The sequence below is a fragment of the Suncus etruscus genome, chromosome 1 (genome assembly GCF_024139225.1).
Source record: "Suncus etruscus isolate mSunEtr1 chromosome 1, mSunEtr1.pri.cur, whole genome shotgun sequence".
NCBI lineage: Eukaryota > Metazoa > Chordata > Mammalia > Eulipotyphla > Soricidae > Suncus > Suncus etruscus.
Window position 1 is genome coordinate 161,934,919 of NC_064848.1, and position 21,422 is coordinate 161,956,340.

The following is a 21,422-nucleotide window of genomic DNA, read 5'->3' on the forward strand; positions in this document are numbered from 1 at the left end:
TATGTGAGGCAACTGCTCGTAAACCTGGAGAAACACATGAAGGGAAATGTGATAGTAGTAGGGGACCTCAATACTCCACTATCACCACTGGACAGATCCACCAAACAGAAAAATAGCAAAGAAATAAGAGCTCTAAATGAAAAATTAGAAGATTTGGGGCTAATAGACTTATATAGAGCCCTACATCCCCAGAAAGCAGAATACACATTCTTCTCAAGTCCACATGGAACCTTCTCCAGAATAGACCATGTCTTAGGATACAAAGCCAACCTATATAAGACCACAAAGGTAAGGATCATTAGAAGTACCCTTTCAGATCACTATGCAACAGAACTCAAAATTGACGTCAAGAAGAAGCAATGGAGAAAAACTAATACCTGGAGATTAAACAACATGCTGCTCAACAACAGCTGGATCAAAGAACAACTCAAGGAAGAAATAAAAAGATTCCTTGAGACAAATGACAACGAAGAGACAACATGTCAAAATCTGTGGGACACAGCAAAAGCAGTAATTAGGGGGAAACTCATAGCAATACAGGCCTATGTCAAGAAGCAGGAAAATAACAAAACCAACAGTTTAAAAGATCACCTCAAAGAATTGGAACAACAGCAACAGAGAAATCCAACCACAACCAGACGGCAAGAAATAATAAAAACCAGAGCAGAAATAAACAACATCGAAACCAAGAAAACAATACAAAAAATCAATGAGACCAGAAGTTGGTTTTTTGAAAAAATAAACAAGATAGACAAACCGCTGGCAAAACTCACCAAAAAAAAAGAGGGAAAACACCCAAATCAATAGGATCACTAATGAAAGGGGAGAGATTACAACAGAACCCCAAGAAATACAACATATCATGAGATCATATTATGAACAACTATACTCCACCAGGCTAGAGAACCCAGAAGAAATCGACAGATTCTTGGAAAAAAAACCCTCTTCCAAGACTGGAAACGGAAGATCTAGAAAGCCTAAACAGACCAATCACCTCAGAGGAAATTGAAGATGTAATTAAAAAACTCCCTAAGAACAAAAGCCCAGGTCCAGATGGATTTACAGGTGAATTCTATCAAGCTTTCCAAGAAGACTTACTACCACTTCTCCATAGGCTCTTCCAAACCATAGAAAAAACAGGAATCCTCCCTAACTCCTTCTATGAGGCAAATATCACACTCGTTCCCAAAGATGGCAAAGACATCACCAAGAAAGAAAACTACAGACCAATCTCACTAATGAACATAGATGCAAAGATACTCAACAAAATCTTAGCAAACCGAATCCAGCACTTTATAAAAAAGATAATACATCATGACCAGGTGGGATTTATACCAGGAATGCAAGGTTGGTTCAACATACGCAAATCAATCAACATTATACATCACATCAACAACAAGAAAGATAAAAACCACATGATCGTATCAATCGATGCAGAGAAGGCATTTGACAAAATCCAGCACCCTTTCATGTTAAAGACACTCAGTAAAATAGGCTTAGAAGGAACCTTCCTCAAGATAGTTACAGCTATCTATGAAAAGCCAACAGCCAACATTATACTTAATGGTGAGAAACTAGAAACATTCCCACTAAGGTCAGGAACTAGGCAAGGCTCTCCACTCTCTCCACTCCTATTCAATATAACCTTAGAAGTCCTAGCAATAGCAATCCGACAAGAGAAGGGAATCAAAGGAATCCAAATTGGGAAAGAGGAACACAAACTATCTCTATTTGCAGACGATATGATGATTTACATTGAAAACCCTAAACAGTCCACAGTAAAACTCCTAGAAACAATTAACCAATACAGCAAAGTGGCTGGATACAAAGTCAACACACAAAAGACAGTAGCGTTTCTATATACAAATCACGAAGTCGAGGAGAGAGAGATTAAAAATACAATTCCATTTAAAATAGTATCAAAAAATATCAGGTACCTAGGAATCAACCTTACAAGGGAAGTGAAAGACCTATACCAGGAAAACTTCAAAACACTTCAGAAAGAAATTGAAGAAGATCTAAAGAAATGGAAGAACATCCCATGCTCATGGATAGGTAGAATTAACATAGTCAAAATGACTATCCTACCCAAACTTCTATATAGATTTAATGCAATCCCTATCCAAATCCAGACACCATTCTTTAAAGAAATAGAACAATCAATCACAAAATTCATCTGGAACCACAAAAGACCCAGGATAGCCAAACAAATACTGAAAAACAAGAAGCTGGGTGGCATCTCCTTACCTAACTTGAAACTATACTATAAAGCCATAGTAATCAAAACAGCATGGTACTGGAACAGAGACAGGACCTCAGACCAGTGGGTCAGAACAGAATTCCCTGACATAAACCCCCAGATATACAGCCAACTAACATTCGATAAAAGAGGCAAGAACCTGAAATGGAACAAAGAAAGTCTATTCAACAAATGGTGTTGGTACAACTGGAAAACCACATGTACAAAAGTGAAGATCAACCCATACCTCACCCCTTATACAAAAGTCAACTCAAAATGGATCAAAGACCTTGAAATCAGACCCGAATCTATAAAGTTTATTGAGAATAAAATAGGCAGAACACTCAAAGACCTATATATCAAAAAGGTCTTCGAGAATGGAGCACCAATGGCAAGAACTTTAGCAACAAACATAAACAAATGGGACTACATCAAACTAAAAAGCTTCTGCATGGCGAAAGAAACCCTACTTAACGCAAGAAGACTGTTAACAGAATGGGAAAAAATCTTTTCACTCGACATATCAGATAAAGGGCTGATATCTAGAACATACAAAGCACTCAGAAAGCTGAGCCCCCCAAAACCGAATAAAGCCATAAAAAAATGGGGAGATGAAATGAATAGACACTTCTCTGAGGAAGACAAAAGAATGGCCAACAAACACATGAAAACATGTTCACCTTCACTCATCATCAGAGAGATCCAAATCAAGACAACAATGAGATACCACCTGACACCAGTGAGGATGGCTCACATTAAAAATAATGGGAACAATCTCTGTTGGCGGGGATGCGGTATGAAAGGAACTCTCATACACTGCTAGTGGGAATGCCCCCTTGTCCAACACCTATGGAGAACAGTCTGGAGAGTACTCAAAGAACTCAGAATTGAGCTGCCATTTGACCCAGCAATTGCTCTCCTAGGTATATACCCCCAAGTGGGAAGGACATTCATTCCAAAATATATGTGCACCCCACTATTTATCGCAGCACTCAGTGTAATAGCCAAGTCTTGGAACCAACCTCGATGTCCAACAACAGATGAATGGATCATTAAGATGTGGTATATATACACAATGGAATATTACACGGCAGTCAGAAATGATACAATCACAGACTTTGCAGCAACATGGATGGACCTAGATCATATTATATTAAACAAAGTAAGTCAGAAGACAAAAGAGAAACACAGAATGGTAGCACTATTCTGAAGCACCCAGAACACACATCTTATACACAACTGATACTCAACAATCAAATAACACGGTTTAACAGGGTAGAAACTCTAAACACTGCAATAGTCAACATATACTCAGGAGCAGTCCCCAAAGTACTTGAAAAAGGAACAACGCAAACTCTTGACTACACATTATTCCACAAAGAAAGCAGCAACACCAAAAACTGCACCGTAGAGAGAATAGGTATGTAATCAACCTTCCACGACAAAGGCCCACAACAATCACTTAGAGATAGTATTCAGGAACACAGGTAAAGAACACCACGGAAAATCACTGTCTGCAATGGATTCATCCCATAACACTACATTTTATTGTCTTTATCTTATAATATTTAAAATAACCTCTCAGCTTTTATATCCACAGGCATCCTTGAATACAAATGGCGGATAAACTAAGATGGCAGCGCGGAATACCACATGAGATACCATACCTAGCTTGCAATATGAGATGGCCCCGAGAAAACTCTTTAACATACATTTTATCTCTAGGTTACACCTTCTTTTAGGAACTGAAGCACGTGACCAGTCAGACCACCAAAGCAGTAACCGAGACGTACAGACTTAAATTACATGCTCTATTCTGTGAACAAATTCAGGCAAACTAGCATTCCCCTGCTATTCACTCCTCTCTTCTCACTACTTTCTTTTTTATTTTCTATCTTCTTTTTTTTCTCTTCTCTTCTTTTTTTTTTTTCTTTTTCTCTTTTCTACTCTTCTCTTTACTTTTTTCCATTTATCTTCTCCCTTTCCTTCTAAAGTATTTTCTCTTTTCTCCCTTCCTACCCCTTCCATATACCTTCCTCTTTTCCCCCTCTGGAAATCCAACTATCCCTTCACCCCTCAATCCCATACAGACCTCCCGCCATATTAAAACTCTCCACCCTCAGTCCTTAATCTATTAGGCATCAAGATTGACCTCCTACCCCAACGAACCATTACCCAGCACCCAGTCGAGAGGACACCCAGTCAAACCCACATCTCATCTCCTGCACGAAAAGGCAGCCAACTCCCCTGCGGATCCATGCTGCGAGGCCCTCCCCACCAACTCCCCCTAACGTGGACTGTTACCTGAAACCGGACTTAGGTCTAAAAGTATCCTCAATGCAAGAACCCTTCCAGGACCTCCCTGCCACAAATCTTTTGCCACTCTGAAGAAGATCTGGGGATGGGATGGAAAGATGCCTGGGGACCCACACACCACAAGAAAAACCAAAAAGACAATGGGAAAACCTGTATTTCCAACATAAGCATAAGAACTGTATCACACCACCTCTTTACCCGCTTTTCCCCAAATGTAAGATAGTCATATGCATCACTTTGGCCCTTTAAATACTTTGCTACCTCATTTAAAAAAAATCTGGCCTACATATACATATGTAAGCACATACATTTTTGATACCTATTTTTTTTATTTATTATTTTTTCATCTTTTTTTTTTTTTGGGTATGTAACCTGTTTCTGTTTTCCCCTTTTGACCACCCCCAAATGCACCAACAATATAAGGTAGCACCATTTCCCCCTGCAAAGGCACACTAAAATAAAGGGAGATTCTTACATATATATATATATATATATATATATATATATCAAAAAAAAAAAGAGAGCTCTTATCTATTAGAGATAGGAACTCATAGTTGTTTACAATAGAGGGATATCTCCTACCTTGAAAATATGTCATGTGGAATTAACTTAGACCTCAGGTGTTTAGATACCATCAATCCAGCCTTGAACCCTGGATCCCAGACACAGGAACGGCACAGTCCTTCACAACTGCTACAGGAAACAAATCCCACCCGGGACAGCTGCAATACTGCGAGGCCACCAACAAATGCCAGCTCTAATATGACATCCTGACAACGAAGAAAATGGGAACAACTTGACCTAAGTGAAGGTTATCCAACCTTTCTAGCTAACGACAAGACAAAATCAGAAGACTTGTCACCCTTTGGAAGGCCCAAAAGCCAAGATTTCGAGTTACAGATGACTGCTGCTAGAACCATGACCAGACTGTATACAGCTTGGGACCAATAACAAAAGCCCTAACCTAGGGTTTGAACTACGATCTGCACAATGAACATGATCCCCAGATTCAAAGGTCTGGCAGAGACCATTGTAATGGAATGGGGCTTCTGGAAGCACAAAGAAAGACACTGTCCTAGGTGCCATCCTAGCTTCAGTGCAAAGACCAAGATCACCAACCACAGAAGATGAATTAAAATGACAATGATGGAACAGAACTTCTAGAACCACAAAGACTGACTTCATCATAACTCCCACCGCAGGATCTGTGCAGATACTGAGATCCCTAGTCACAGAGGCCTGATAGTATCACCCAGGACAGAGCAGAGGTCTTATAAACACCACAAAAACACCACCAGGAGAGTAAGTGATCCTGAACAGAGTCTATAGTTGATCCCATGACAATACACTCCAAGGGCGGAGAAACCCCATATCTCTTAGGCCAAGTGAATTCCTTTTCGAATGACCCCAATATTTACTGTGCCTGGGCAGGAGGGAAAAAAAAGCACAAATCATTATTTTTTTTTATATATATATATATATTATTTTATTTTCATTTATTATTATTATTTTTATTTACCCATCTATTTTTGGTCAATTTCTCTGTTTGGGTGTGATAATTGAAGTTGTCCCCAGTTATACTTATTCTTTCTCTTCCTTTCTGTTCTTCCTTTGTATGCTATGCCATGTTTCCTATATCAAGACCATGACATTTTTTTGTTTGTTTGTTTGCTTGTTTTGTTTTGTTTTGTGTTTATTTTTGTGGGTTTTTATTTTTTTTTGTTTTTTTTTGTTTGTTTTGTTTTGTTTTGTTTTGTTTTTGGTGCTTGTGCTTATTGTTGGAGCCCTCACGGGATATTTGACACTTCTTTTTGTACTGGTGGAATGTTTCACCTTTTTTCTCTCCTTCATTTCTCAAACCGATGTTGAAAACCTCTGGAAGAATTCCACTTATTTTCGGCGTATTAGACTTTTACCCCAGTTTATTACTTTTCTCTCCTTTAAACAAAACCACGTAACTTGAACTAGCTAGTCCTGCCCCCCCAATTAGAGGGGGAAACAAGGGAGACACCAGGACCAAAGAGGTGCAAGACTACTATGCAGTAGGCTAGATACAGAGGAGACCACACATCCTAGCTACCCTGGGGGTGAGGGAAGAGGATATGGGTGGTAGGACAAAAACGGAGGTGTAGGGAGGACAATTTGGTGATGGGAATTCCCCCTGATTTTATGTAAATATGTACCTAAAATATCATTGTCAACAATATGTAAGCCACTATGATCAAAAATAAATAAAAAAAAAATATCAGCGAATGAAAAAAAAAAAAGAATTAACTTTGGGGGGCCAGCAAGGTGGCGCTAAAGATAAGGTGTCTACATTGCAAGCTCTAGCCAAGGAAGGACCGCGGTTCGATCCCCCAGCGTCCCATATGGTCCCCCCACGCCAGGAGCAATTTCTGAGCACTTAGCCAGGAGTAACCCCTGAACATCAAACGGGTGTAGCAAGAAAAACAAAAAAACAAACAAAAAAAAGAATTAACTTTGGGGCCAGAGAGATAGCATGGAGGTAAGGCGTTTGCCTTGCATGCAGGCCAGTGGTTTGAATCCCGGCATCCCATATGGTCCCCCAAGCCTGCCATGAGCGATTTCTGAGCATAGAGCCAGTAACTCCTGAGTGCAGCCAGGTGTGACCCAAAAACCAAAAGCCAAAAACCAAAAACCAAAAACAAACAAACAAAAAAAAACAAAAAAAAGAATTAACTTCGCTGGGACCAGAGAGATAACACGCCTGCTTCTAAGAAGTTGCCTTGAACAAGGCCAAACCTGGAACTACTAGTGCACTGCTGGATGTGGTCCCAAAACCAATAGATAGACATAGATAGATGATAGATAGATAGATGATAGATAGATAGATAGATAGATAGATAGATAGATAGATAGATAGATAGATAGATAGATAGATAGATAGATGAGAGAGATAGATAGAGAGAGATAATAAATTACCTATGCTATTCATGAGATCCCAATTCCATTCTGCTTTCCCCTAAATAAGTTATTTTTATACATGTGACAAATTTTTCTCTCAATAAAAATAGTTAAAAGTTAAAAAAAAAAAAAACATTCTCTAGCCTCTAAAAGTCTTATGTCTATACCCAAATATAGTTGGCCAAATTTCTCATTATTTCAAAATTAATTATAGAGAAATGGAAATGAAAATGATCATGTCTTTCAAAGGAAAGAAAAAGTATAGTCTTTATTTGCTCCTGGCTCTTGAGGATTCTCTACCTTCTGTTTACTATACAAATGTGTCTGGCTATGAGTAATCAATCATTGGCTTTTACTTAATACAAAATCACATTTGAACATGTACAAGCAGCCAAGAATGCTAAAGTTAGACCTTAGATATGGAAACTAATTATGTATTTGTCATTTGAGTTTGTGAGGGAAACGGGATTGAAATTAGGTTACTGCACCATTGTCAAACCTAGGGGTCTGACTCTCTGGCCCCTGTGAGGACAATGGGGTAGGAGAAGGAGGATGAAGAAAAGAGACAAGCATGAAGTACCAGGCAGAAGCGTCGAGATAGACAAAGCAGAAGACTGAGAAGTACACTGAAGGGTATATATAGATTGCTCACCAAACTAGGCAGTGTCCAATCCATGGGCAAGTGAATTTTTAGGCCAACAACAGAAAGCTCTAGTGGAACTTTCAGAGAACACAGATAAACAAGAGAAAACATTTAACAAGAGCACCTAGAAAGCATATTTTATCCCAGTGCATGGAAAGATGTTTGCACAGCAGCTTGCTCTGTCAGGCAGGGGCTCTCTGTCCTGATGAGAGGGGAAGGTGTGTAAACAGCTGGAAAGTCACTTGTGGGAGTTGGGGGTGGAGAAAAGGTACTGGTCTCTATCCAGTGTTATCTCTTGGCTTTTCTAAAATACCACCAAAGTGTTTGCTACAGCTTCTAAAATGTGGATTAGGCACCCATTCCAGGCAGGTACTAGCCTGCAAGAGCAGTGCTGCTAGTGATTGGTATTAGTGACTTTCTACAGTAGTTTCTGACAGTAATTCTTTGGTGTCATTTGCTAGGGGAGGGTTCAGTTTGGGTCACACGTGGTATTTGTTCAGGGAACACTGTGGTACCAGGGATCAAACAGGAGTCAGCCACATGTAGAGAAGTGCCTTAACTTCTTTACTGTATCTCCAGTTTTAGTGATTTATTGTTATTATTGTTTGGTTTAGGGCCACACAGAAGTGTTCGAGCTTACATTTGACTCCATGTTCAGGGCTTATGCCTTGTATTGCTCAGGAGACTAAACATAGTACAAGAGATTGAACTGCATGCAAAGCATTCTCTTTAACTCTGGAACTATCTCTGTGATCCCCTCAATAATTTGTTTTTCATTCATATTTTCCTTGGGATTTTCCCACTAGAAAATAGACTAGAGTGAGATTGTTGGGAGAAGACAGAGCTGTTTTGTGGAATTCTCTGGCAGGAAGTAGTGTCATTTGTTCAGTCTTCTCTACCAGGCTGAGAGTCTCATGGGACAGTGATGAGCATTCTGGATATGAAGGAATGAGTGAAGGTCTATGAAGACCAGTAGAGAAATGGTAGATAAACAGGGCCAATACATAGCTGTAATACCAGCTCTTCCACATCCTTGAATAAGTAGAATGAGAGCTGGAAAGATAGATCAACTGACTACAGCACATGTTTTACATGAAGGATCCCAAGGTTTGATCCTCAATACCACATTATCCCCTTAATATTATGGGAAATGAATCCCAGCATTGAGTAATCCCTGAGCACTGTCACTTGTACCTCCCCAATTGATAAAAACATAAATAACATGTATCCTGATTTTTATGGGGATATGGGCTGTACAAAAGAAGAATCCCATAGCCTTTGGACCAGTAGCTTTTATTATACCCTGACAGTTACAATTAGTAACTCAAGAGACCATAGAATTTCCTGGGACACCATTTGGGAAACACCTGGGTTCCCATGTATGGTCTTTAAAAATAGAGAGATGTAGGTTTGAGTCCTTCTCTACTTCTCTTCCTTCTCTACTCTGCACTTGCTTTCTTATTTTTTTGTCTTGTTTTGTTTTTTGGTTTTGGGGTTACACTCGGTGGTGCTCAGGGTTTACTCCTGGCTCTATGCTCAGAAATCTCTCCTGGCAGGCTCAGGGAACCATATGGGATGCCGGGATTCGAACCACCGACCTTCTGCATGAAAGGCAAATGCCTTACCTCCATGCTATCTCTCTGGCCCCATGCTTTCTCATTTGTGATCAGAGAGAGCAAGAACTATATCATGGGAGGATTTCGGGGACTCAAGAGCTCCTGGCTGTCACGGGCAAGCCACCTCTGTGGGAAGAAATGTGCACAGGTTGATCACTGCCAAGGCACTCAGGGTATTACCTCATCCAGTCATTGTAAAGATGGAAGTCAGATGAGAAACACTGTGTGTAAAACTCTTGGCACCAGGAGGACCTTCCAAAGATGGATGTGCCTTTCTATTCTTCTCATGGGTTGCTCATTGCTAGCTCACAACAGAGCTGCTGTGCCAGGACGATGCTGTCAATTCAGAACAGGGCACATTTCCCATCTGCTATGGCTGTTCTGAAGAAGGTGACATTCGAAGCTTCATCAGGCCCTTGAGTTTTTAAGTAATTGAAGTGCTCCAAGTCTGAAGTGACTCACCCCATGCTGTTTATTCTGGTCTCGTTTGCACAAAAGAAAGGAAAATCACTAGCTCTAACCACCCACTGCAAAATGTTAGTGATTAGAATAGCTGGAGACAATACTGAAAATAATTCCCTGGGCCTGGTTCAGCTCTCCCTTCTCTGGCTAGGGTTGGGGAGTAGTAGTGGCAGGTCCTAGGGCACCAAACACTGTTGTCCCTATTTATCACCATGTCCCCTTGAAGAGGGGAAGAGAGGAAGGGAGGCAGGAGGTGGGGGGAGGAGAGATGTCCTGAGCATCCCACTTAGATTTATAAATCCTTTTGCAACAAATAGGAAAGCCAGTTTAAAAATCCACCTTCAAGGGGCCAGAGAGATAGCATGGAGGTAAGGAGTTTGCCTTGCGTGTAGAAGGTCAGTGGTTCTAATCCCAGCATCCCATATGGTCCCCCGAGCCTGCCAGGAGCAATTTCTGAGCATAGAGATAGAAGTAACCCCTGAGCACTGTCAGGTGTGACCCCAAAACCAAAAATAAAATAAAATTAAATAAAATAAAATTAAATTAAATTAAAATCCACCTTCAAGTCTGGGGAGATGGCTCCAAGCTGATGTTTGCATATGGAAACATAGATTTGATTCCTGGCATCACATGATCCCCCAGCAATTCCTAAGCATCAAGTCAAGAGGAAAGAGTAGCCCCCAGAACATTGCAAACCCCATCCCTTATGATCCCCTTGTGTGGATTAAACAACTACTACAGGTGAGGCATGTTACCAGAGCCCATGGAAAAGAAGATTATGGGTCAGATAGCACCCAAATTATGATAGAAAAGTTTTTCAGAGTCCACCAATCACACATCTGCAACAAGTCAGGCACAGAACCAGCTTGTTTAACTTCCAGTATATAGATATTTCAAGGCAGGAATTTTCACCCACACTGAAGGAAGGTGAGGCAGAAATTTGATTCTTCCATGCATTCCCTGAAGGATTTTGGACCTTCTGTAACCCTGGCATGACCCCAAGGATAGATAGCTCTATCTACAGAGTGTAGCATGGGTAACTTGCCCCAAGTCACAAGCAGACAGCAGACAGGCAGGAACAGGGGTGGGAATATGGCTCTCTGCATGCCAGACCAGAGCTGCCTATAGCATTAGGACACCACCTTTCAGTGACACTCGAGCTGGACTTCCTAAGGATGGGATAGAAATATACTTTATATCAGCTCTTCCATTACAGTAGGGGCTGATCTTCACTAATGTGGCTTACTTTTGTTTTGTTTGGAAAAGGGAAGGTTTGTAGAAGCCACATCAGTGGTCATCAAGGGTTACTCTTGGTTTCATACTCAAGGAATCACTTCTAGTGGTGTTTGGGGGACCTGATGCAGTGCCAGTGGTAGAACTGGGGTCAGGCTATATGAGAGGCAAATCTCTGTACTATCTCTTCTGACCCTCTCTTTTTTTAATTTTTAAAATCATGAGTTGCTCTCTCCATAATAGAGAACTTTATCTTCACCATGACAGAAAAATTTTGCTATAAAATTATCATATTATACATGATTATCACAGGACTGGTCTCACCCAGAGAACTTCTATGCCCACTGTGGATCCCTGCATCTTCTTCTAGTCCCCTCTGTCTCAGAAGCAAGGAATATTCTTTGTAGGATTTCCTCTGGATAGAAGGAAGCCCCCAAAGCTGTGATTTGTGTAGAGAGTACCCACTTTCTGCTGTGTAACACCTTGTTTTTTCAACTAATCCTAAGAACAAGTCTTCTGGAGCTATGCATTCACCTCTTTCAAAGAGAGATTCCAGAGTGACCCAGTAAGATAGGAAGGGAACCTGTATTCAGACCCAGCCCTTCTCATTTAGACTAGCAAGCCATAGGTTTCAAGGTGCTCTGGGGAAGTGCAAGCACTGGATATTTAAACATTCAGTAAACATTGGAGTGCATATGGACACCCAATTCCTAGTTTTGTTTTTCTGAGAATTGTCCATATTACTTTCCAGAAAGGTTGGACTAGTTAACATTCCTACCTTTGAGTGAGGGACCCTAGAACAATGAAGTAGATTCATGGTTGGGGGTGTGGTGATAGAATAGTTCATGAATGAAATCCTACTAATAAGTTTGTAAATCAGATTATCTAACATTTAAAAATAAAATAAGCATGGCCTCTGGGGAAGGGCAGCACCCAGAAGTTCAGTCTAGGCCTGATTTGGCTCTATCATGGCCAGCACATGGTATAGTGGTAAAGTGCTGTAGAGTGCTCCAAGAAAGATGGAGTTGCATCTGTTAAATCCATGCATGCGTGTGTACATGGCCACGAACATGCATCTGGTCTAAGTGTATACTCAGTTAGAATAGGTAAGAAAAGATTAAAAGATCATGATTCCTGTCTGTTTTGTGAGGAAAAAAGTCTGGACAGAAAGAATCCTGGCTCACAGGCCTGAGAGTTTGCCAGCGCACTTGAATAACTGCCCTCTCTTTGGGGCAGCCATTTGGTCAAAAAGCCTTTGTGGAGCAGTATCTTCTACTCAGTGAGCCACTCTCTTGACTCTGATCCTCCCAGTGATGTATCTGCATGTTGTTAGAAGCCTTCAGGAGGCTCCAGGCAAGAGCTGACTCTGCATCTTCCCCACACCTCATATCTAGATGTGCCACATTTTCAAAGATATCTAGAGTCCTGAAAGGTTCTGTTTTGTTCAATAAAATTACTTTTTGATCTACCCTGAAATTTGAACCTGCAAAAATACATTAGTTAGCAATTACAATTGTTCAAACAGGAGCCCAATTGCCCACACCAAGAACTTTAGAATTACTCTGTTTCCTGAATCTTCCACATCCAATGAATTTATAAACCTATATCAATTGATTTGTCACCTAAATCTTCCTTCCAGCTGTCCAACTCTCTCCATCTCCACTGCCACCTCCTCTGTTTCTCCCGTGAATTATTAAAACATTCCCCAGATTGATTCTTGTTGTCCCCACCACACATTCCTTTTAACCATCCACAGTCTCACCTCCTTTCTGCAAGCCAGAGTCATCAATGCTGATTTTCCATCTGGTCACAACCATCCCTTTTTAAAAATGGCTGGGTCTCCATATCACCTCAATTAAGCCCCTAATATAGCATCTCTAGAGCTTCTGATAACCTCAACCATACCCATCTCATCTCTCTTCTCCCATAAGTGTGGGTTAGGTCAAATTTTAAGGAGCCTCCTTAAAAATTCCGTGTCTCTTCTTCTCATCTTTGTAGGCCCAGCTTGGACTTTCTTCCTGCCTCTTCCTGTTCTATCTCTTATTGTTTAGATTATCATTAGCAGAAGGACCCCTTTCAACTCCATCACATCCTTTGCATCTAACCCAGAAATATAAATGTGAGGAGTTTATCTGCTTCTCTCCTCCCTGCAAGAGTAAAGCTACTTGCAAACTTTTATTTACCTGAAGAAGGAGATACCCAGTTTACTGGAGGAATGAATGATCACTCATAAGCTTCCTTTACTGCATAAAGCTCAGGATGACTTTTCCTCCTCCTTCCCTTTGCAATTGTTGTTGGGATGACTATAGGTCACAGATTTGGTTGTGGTACTTGCCAGAGTCCCCCCATGTTTGCATTGCTCATAAACTTAGTTAGGGGAATTCTAATACTTCAGTTGTGCATTTTTTTTACACACTGAATTTTGGAATACTGGAGATGAGCATCACAATCTGTTGTGATCTTATTGGGAGTTCCACTCAGCATGTGGGATAGCACCAGGGATCGAACTCATAGCCTCATGCTTATAAGGCAGGCTTTCTGCCAGTTGAACTTCCACCACCCCACCTCACTCCTGACCCCATTCCTGTTGATGTGTGAGTTTTGGCTTAAATATTATGATATTCTTAACCAGAAACCACTGGTGACAGGGAAACAGAAACTGCTACTAATCAGCAATCAATCAGGAGTAAAGTTAACTTGTTTCTAAAATTGCCACATGAGTCAACAGGGAAATAAAGGGGTAATTTATAAAATTGTAGTGTGTGTTGACTTTTAAAGTCATTGAATTAAGTGCCTATAGATCTAAGTTCATTTGAAAGGATATTTTTACTAAATCACCATTAAGTCCAGACATATTAGAAGCATTATGGAAAAAAATTAAAAAATTACCAGTGGGGGCTAGAAAGATAGTTTAAGGATTAAGACATATGGCTAATCCAAGTTCAGATCTCTAACACCACATTTTTGTCTTCTAAAAACTTCCGGGAGTGATCCCTAAACAGAGAGTTAGGAGTAAGCCATGAGTACTGCTGGGTATACACCTAAGAGCCCACTTCCCCCGAAAAACTTCACTAATGGTTCTTGCAACTAAACACTGGTGTGTTTTTATAAATCCTGTCAGTCTTATTTTTATTGTTCTGCTTAGAATTATTTGGAGAGAGGCACACCTGGTATTGCTCAAGGGCTACTCCTGGCTCATGTTCTGAGGCCACTTCCAGAGATGATCAAAAGACCAAATACAATGCCTGGGGATCAAACTAAGGCCTCCTGCATTCTTTGCATGCACTCCAAAACATTGAACTATCCCTCTGACACCAGACTTAAGTAATTTTTTAGTAGCAATTTAAAATTATTCACCTTGCTTGGGTTTTTTTTTTTTTTTTAGATTTTTAAAGTTTTCTTTATTTAAACACTGTGATTTACAAGGTTGTTTGTAATACAGGTTGTTGGGTTTTTTCCACAGTTACAACGTTGTTCATGATTGAGTTTCTGTCATACAATATTCAACGCCCTTCACAAGTGCATATTTCCTTCCATCAATGTCCCCAGTTTCCCTCCCATCCTCCTTCCCTGCTTGGTTTTGCAAATCAGTTTTTCCCTTACAACATAATGTTTTCATGGGTTCCCTCCCATACACTTCATGCACTTTCATTGCATAGATGACCACAAATCACATTTTCTTTCTCTGCTGTGAGACTGTTCTTATCATTTCCTTCTGTCTTGAATAATACTGGGACAGGTCTATTCAAATCTTGGTCAGGACAGATTCAAAGAATCAGAATCACTATTTCAGAGGCAGGAACATTTCTATGGCTTTTGAACAATGTTGCCCCCTGTTCTCTTAATCAGTTGGTTGCCGCAGTTTTCAATCTCCCAGAAATATATGAAAAGTTTCATCTTACCATCACTCACATAATAATTATTTTTAAACATACGTTCTATTTTGATGGGTGAGAAAATACCACTCCAGTTTTGCTTTGTATTTTCAGGATGAAGCAGGAAACCAAGCATGAACTGTATGTTTACCCTCTAGATGTGTTCCTTGATTTTTGAGTTGCAGTGGAGCATTCTTTTCATATACAGAAAAATCCCACAGCATAGACCGGGTTCTCTTTCTTTTTTTTTTTTTTATAAATTATCTTTATTTAAACACCATGATTACAAATATAATTGTAGTTGTATGATTACAGTCATGTAAAGAACATCCCCCTTCACCAGTGTAGGATTCCCACCACCAATTTCCCAGATCTATCTACTCCCCACCACACCCACACCTGTACTCGAGACCGGCTTTCTTTTTCCCTCATTCATTCACATTGTTATGATAGTTTTTAGTGTAGTTATTTCTCTAACTGCACTTATCACTCTATGTGGTGAGCTTCATGTCATGAGCTGCACCTACATGGGAAGATGGGGGGAAATAAGGGTTGGGACTGAGGCAGTAAAATATTAGATATGAGATTTGTAGGGCCGTATCAAGGTCACAATACAAGATGGATGTTATGGATATATAAAATAAATGCATACAATTCTATCAATAGAAAAACAAGGAGAAAAAAATTCCAGTGACTGTCCCAACATAAACCACTACTAAAACGGCCCGCCCTCCTCCCAAAGCACATTTCCATTAGTGTAGGGAGAGGTAGGGGGAAGCCTGAGGACCACTAAGAGTCCACCTGAACCCACTTCTGGCATCTGAGCTGGCACCCAGGTAGGGCATGGAGTCCAGGGGAAAAAGAGAGGGTAGGCTATGGGGCCTGCCAAAACTCCCAGCACTCCCCAGGCTAGGGAGAAAGGCTCTGGCATGGGGTCTCCCCAAACCCCGTGCCCGGCAATACTTGCATAAGCTCAGTTTTTCTGATCTGTTAGTTCAATGTGAAAACTTCTAATTACAGTTGACAAGTCTTCTTGATGCTTAATTTTGCTCCAGTCAAGTCTATCGATGCTTTTTTTTTTTGAGCTCCCTGAACATTTTTCATAATTCTACTCTAAATTTCTTATTTGAGAGGATACCTATTTGTTTCCTACTTTTTAGATTATTAGAGGAGCCATCTTGATTTCTGTAAATATGGGTGTACTGCAAAATTACTCCATTGGCAAGGCTGTAGATTGCTTCTTAAAATGTGCAGAAATGGAATTCAGGGGTTACAAGATAAGCGCGGCCGCAGACCCAAGCGGAGCGGCCGCGTTTCGGGTGTGGGTCCTGGAGAGGTTATAGTCCTTGGAGTGTCTGGGCAAGCTCAGCAGAAAAGAGGCAGAGAGCATGGCTGCCGTGCTTTATAAGTCTCTGGGTACCCAATCACACGGCAGGAATTGGCCCCATGTGCGTTGGGTGGGGACATCTTACTGGGTGTGGGTCCTGGAGAGGTTATAGTCCTTGGAGTGTCTAGACAAGCTCAGTAGAAAAGAGCGGGGTTCTCTTTCATAGTGTCATGCTTCTAGGTGACATTCCGGTAGACTTAACAGCTTCAATATCACCTGGAAACTTCCTTTTTGATATTGCAGCCATATCCAGGGGTGCTTGGGGATTTCTCCTAGTTTTGTGTTTAGGGTGATACCAAGGATTAAACTCAGGCCTCCATGCAAACTATATGCTCCAGCACCTTAAGCTATCTTTCTGACCCCTCACCTTGGAAATTTCTAGAAAGAAATTCAGTATTGGACACACCCTAGTCCTGCCTCAGAATCTGCTTTTTGACAAGACCCCAAGTAATTCAGATGCACACTGAAGTCTGATAAGACCATCATTAGGCTGTGATATTTGAATGTCAATGGTTCTAGTCTCCAGACATGATAGCCAACCAATTCAGAAAGGAAGAGAGAGATCTGAGCCTGCTGCCCAGAACCCTGACATGCACCCCTTTCTCATGCATCTTCTGCCAGATCTAAAGAACAGAGGGAAAGTAGAGTGTATCCAGCTCATTAGAAGCCAGCTCTTCCAAAGCAATCTCTTGAAAAGCAGCAGCCTTTTTACCTGAGAAATGGTTATATCCCAGGCACACACCAACTGGGTGCAGGTAATAGGCTGTAGATGCTACTTGATGTGGCCACCTGATCTTTTATTAAACTATCTGCATTGTTGCTGGGTACCCAGAGCTGCTGACAAGACTCAGGTGAGAAGCACGGATACTTCAGAGCTTTGTATCCTGCAGCCATTTTTAATTCCAAGTGGGAGGTTCATGGAGTGCAAGCGTTTCCCGAAAGGACCTCCCTGCTTCATGAATGCAGCCCCCAGCACACCATGTTGTTCTAGTATAGTTCATTACTTTCACAAGCCAGGAGAAAATTTGCTTTCTTGAACCTGCAACTGTGGATGGATTCTTGTACACAGAATCTTCCCTAACCCACTGATGAGGAACTTCATTTTCCAATTGAGTAGACTAAGGCCCAGAGAGGTTGATAGCTAGGACACCCAGACCACAGGAGTGAAAAAAGAGCTCTCTGGCACTTTTCTCACTCACCCAGTTGGCACATTGGAACCCAGAAGCCCAGAAGCGTAAAGCAGAACCCAGAAGCTGAAGGTTTGACACCCAAAGTCTTTTGAAGGACTTAAACTAGCACCTTGACCACTGGAAACCTACACCATTGTTTTCAGGTAAACCAGGCCATATCCTGCTGAGCTGTACTCCCAGGCCTAATCTCTCCACTATTGTTTGAACCCACCTCCCATTGCTAAGAACAAATCCTTAAAACTCTGCCACTCCTAGAAATTTAGCACTCTGATTTCTCTTCTCTCAAACTTCCCTGTCCTCCTGCTCCTGCAGTCTTAATTGCAGAGACTTTGCATTTGCAGGCAGCCAGTGTTGCTTCTGATCTTTCCAAGCTAGTTTGTTTTCCACTTTCAGTTCACAGGGCCAGTTTGTGCCCACATGCTGACTGTAGCAGCCAGAGAAATCCTCCTAAATTAGTCTGTATAGAGCTTCTCCCTGAAGGGTGGTTCTTCAACCTGCAACTTTGCACCTTAGGAACTGGTTTGTATAAAAAGATAGAGAAGAATCAGCAGCACAAAGTGTGTTCTGGATGCTCCTTTGGTGAGTTCAGCATTCTACCCAAAGAGAGCTGATATGATTTGTTTGTTTAAGCACAGCAATATGAAAAATCTTTTAGCTCAATCTGAGAAGTCACAACATCTTCAGAAATTAGAGCTATAAAATACTTTGCCCATCATCACACAGCAAATATGTCTACCAGAACCAAGAAAGAACTATGGTGTATGAACCCTGCATGTAATCCTCTATCACTTGGTTCCTTCCTTTTCTTGGGGCTGGCAAGAGTGCTTGTCTTCAGTACATAGGAGATCAGTCTTGAGGTCAGAGTGAGTAAGGGAAGAGCAGGAATCAGAGTCCTTCTGCCAGGCTCCCCTTTTTCTTGTTTGTTTGTTGTTGTTGTTTTTTTTTGCGGGGGTGGGGGGTACACCCGGCAACACTCAAGGGTCATTCCTGGCTCTCTGCTCAGAAATCTCTCCTGGCTTGGGGGACTATATGGGATGCTGGGAATCGAACCCAGGTCCATCCTGGGTCTGCCACACACAAGGCAGTGCCCTACCACTGTGCTATTTCTCCGGCCCCCCTGCCAGGATTCTTATGTCAAAGATACCTTCAGGTTCATCCTCATCCCCATCCTTCCTTGTGTTGACAGCTTCATATACCTTATTTCCTCCTACAAGTGTCTGAGTTTCTTCATGCTACAGTAACAAGTTACCACAAATAGCGACTTAACACAACTGAAATTCTTTTACTTAAATCTGTGAAGCCAGAAATCAAATAATGAGTCAGAGAGGTAAGTTGGTGTTCGGCAAAGCTGGTTTCTTCCGGGGGCTCCCAGAAAAAGTAATTTATTGCCTTTCTTTCCTGGCTAGTGATGGCTACTGGCATTCCTCAACTGGTAGCCATTTCACTGCAATCTCTGTCTCCATACTAGCATTGACTTCTCTTCTTCTGTCACTCAGTTCTTATGGTCCCTAGAATGACCTTGGGTCTATCTGGATAATCCAAGATAAATACCCCATCTCATGAATTAAAGCAGGTTCTTTTTTTTTTTTTTTTTTTTTTTTGCTGTAAGGTAACAGTCACAGGCTACAGAGGTTGGGAGATAAATATCTTTGTGACAATTATTCTGTTTAATACAGATAGTAATGAAATGCTGTTAGAAGAGTAAGCCAGATGGGTTGATATACTAGCTTGATTTGTGGTCTTGGGTGTGTTTCTGGCTGTTTCTAGAATGTCCATTTCTTCTTCTGTGATATGGAAGCCACATTATCTCCCTTTCATGGCTATGGTAAGAAGTGAGTATGATTCGCCTGGGGCATTCAATCTGTAACTGGTTTGCTTACTGCAGGAAGCCAGTCACTGTCAGGCAACCTAGAACTCTGTTTTCCTCTTGGAAGGAGAGTTTATTGGCCTGGCATAGCCTCACAGATTTTAAGGAGTCAGCAAATGTTTGCTATAAGGATGCACAAGCCAGCCAATTGTGCAAACATATTGGGCCTCCATTATCCTGAAAATTAAGTTTGCACCAGGTCCATTTGGATTAGTAAGTAATGGAAAAGACGAAACACTGATCTATAGTAAGAGAATTCTGAATAAGTGAGTTTGAGATAATGCAATATGGGTAATAAATGGAAGAAGCTGCGTGTTCTGCCTGCTTCCCTGCTGAGAAACTCAAGTTGGTCAGACCTTCACTCTGGCAGGTTGTCTTTTTCATTTAAAGGATTGTTTACATCTCTTTAGATGTGGCATTTCTACTTTGTGGAGATGGGGGGAAGGGGAAAGGAAAAAACTTTAATTTTATAAACCATAAATCTGAATTTCCAGTCATTAACTGGGCCTTTCCAGAATCCTCATCTTTGTCAATAGCATGATCAACCTGTAGTTGTTCGAGTCTGGAGTCAGTCACCTTGGAAGTGACAACCCTTCACCCTCCATGAGAAATGTACAGCAAGTGACTGTGTGTGGGGAGACGGAACGGGGTGATTCTGATTGCTCATTGCCATGGTGTAAATACCTCCACATGGCTGATTTTTCTAACTGAGATAACATGATTTATAATAACATGAATTGTTAGGCTTTTGTATTTTTGGAATAGATGCCAAGGAGCGGTATTAATGGGTTCTATTAACATTCTATTTTTCAATCTTTGGGGAAGATTTCATACGGTTTCCCAAAATGACAGCCCCAACAACAGTGAATAAGGGTTTCTTTTTCACCACAGCCCCACCACAACTATGGACTTTTTGATGTAGGTGATTCTCACTGGTGTTAGGTGATTTTTTTTCACTTTTGTTTTGATTTGCATTTCCCTGATAATTGGTGATGATAAACACTTTTTTATATGCCTGCTATCCAGCTGTGTGTTTTCTTTGGAGAAGTATTGATCAGCTCCTTTCTTCATTTTTTGATGAGTTATTTTTGTTTGGGGGCTGCATATTATAAATGCATTCTATATTTGGGATATTAACCCCCCTCAGATGCATTGCATGTGATTATTTTCTCCCATTCTGGAAGGTATATGTTTCTTTTTGTTTGGTTGGTTTTGGTTTTGGAAGCCACACCTGGTGGCACTCAGAGGTTATACCTGGCACTGCATTCAGAAATCAATCCTGGCATGTAAAATCAGCCCCCTTCGCCCCCCCCCCCCCCCGCACACCTTATCTCTAAGCCCAAATGAACAAGTCTGAAATCAGGGTCATGCATGAAATAATCCAAACCAGGCTGAGGGTGAAACACGTTTAGTCTATCATCGTATCTATGCTAAGCTGCCTACCAGAACTGCCATTTTTATTGAGTTCAGAGACCACCCCTGAGTGAGGCAGTAAGGACAGATAGCTCAAGCTATCCTGAGCCAGTCCTACCCAGGTTTACAAGTAAGACAATCTCTGTTTTGGGGTAAATCCAAATTGTAAATAAATGCCCTACCACTGTATATCACTCCAACCCCAGATATATTTATCTTTTAGTGATTGTTTCTTTCCTAGCCCAGGCATTTTGTT

The 21,422-nt window shown here is 41.1% G+C and overlaps 1 protein-coding gene across 1 annotated transcript in view; it reads left to right on the top strand.

Annotated features, from left to right (window-relative positions):
• ASIC2 (acid sensing ion channel subunit 2) overlaps window positions 1-21,422 on the top strand; it is a 299,911-nt gene that overhangs the window by 65,368 nt on the left and 213,121 nt on the right.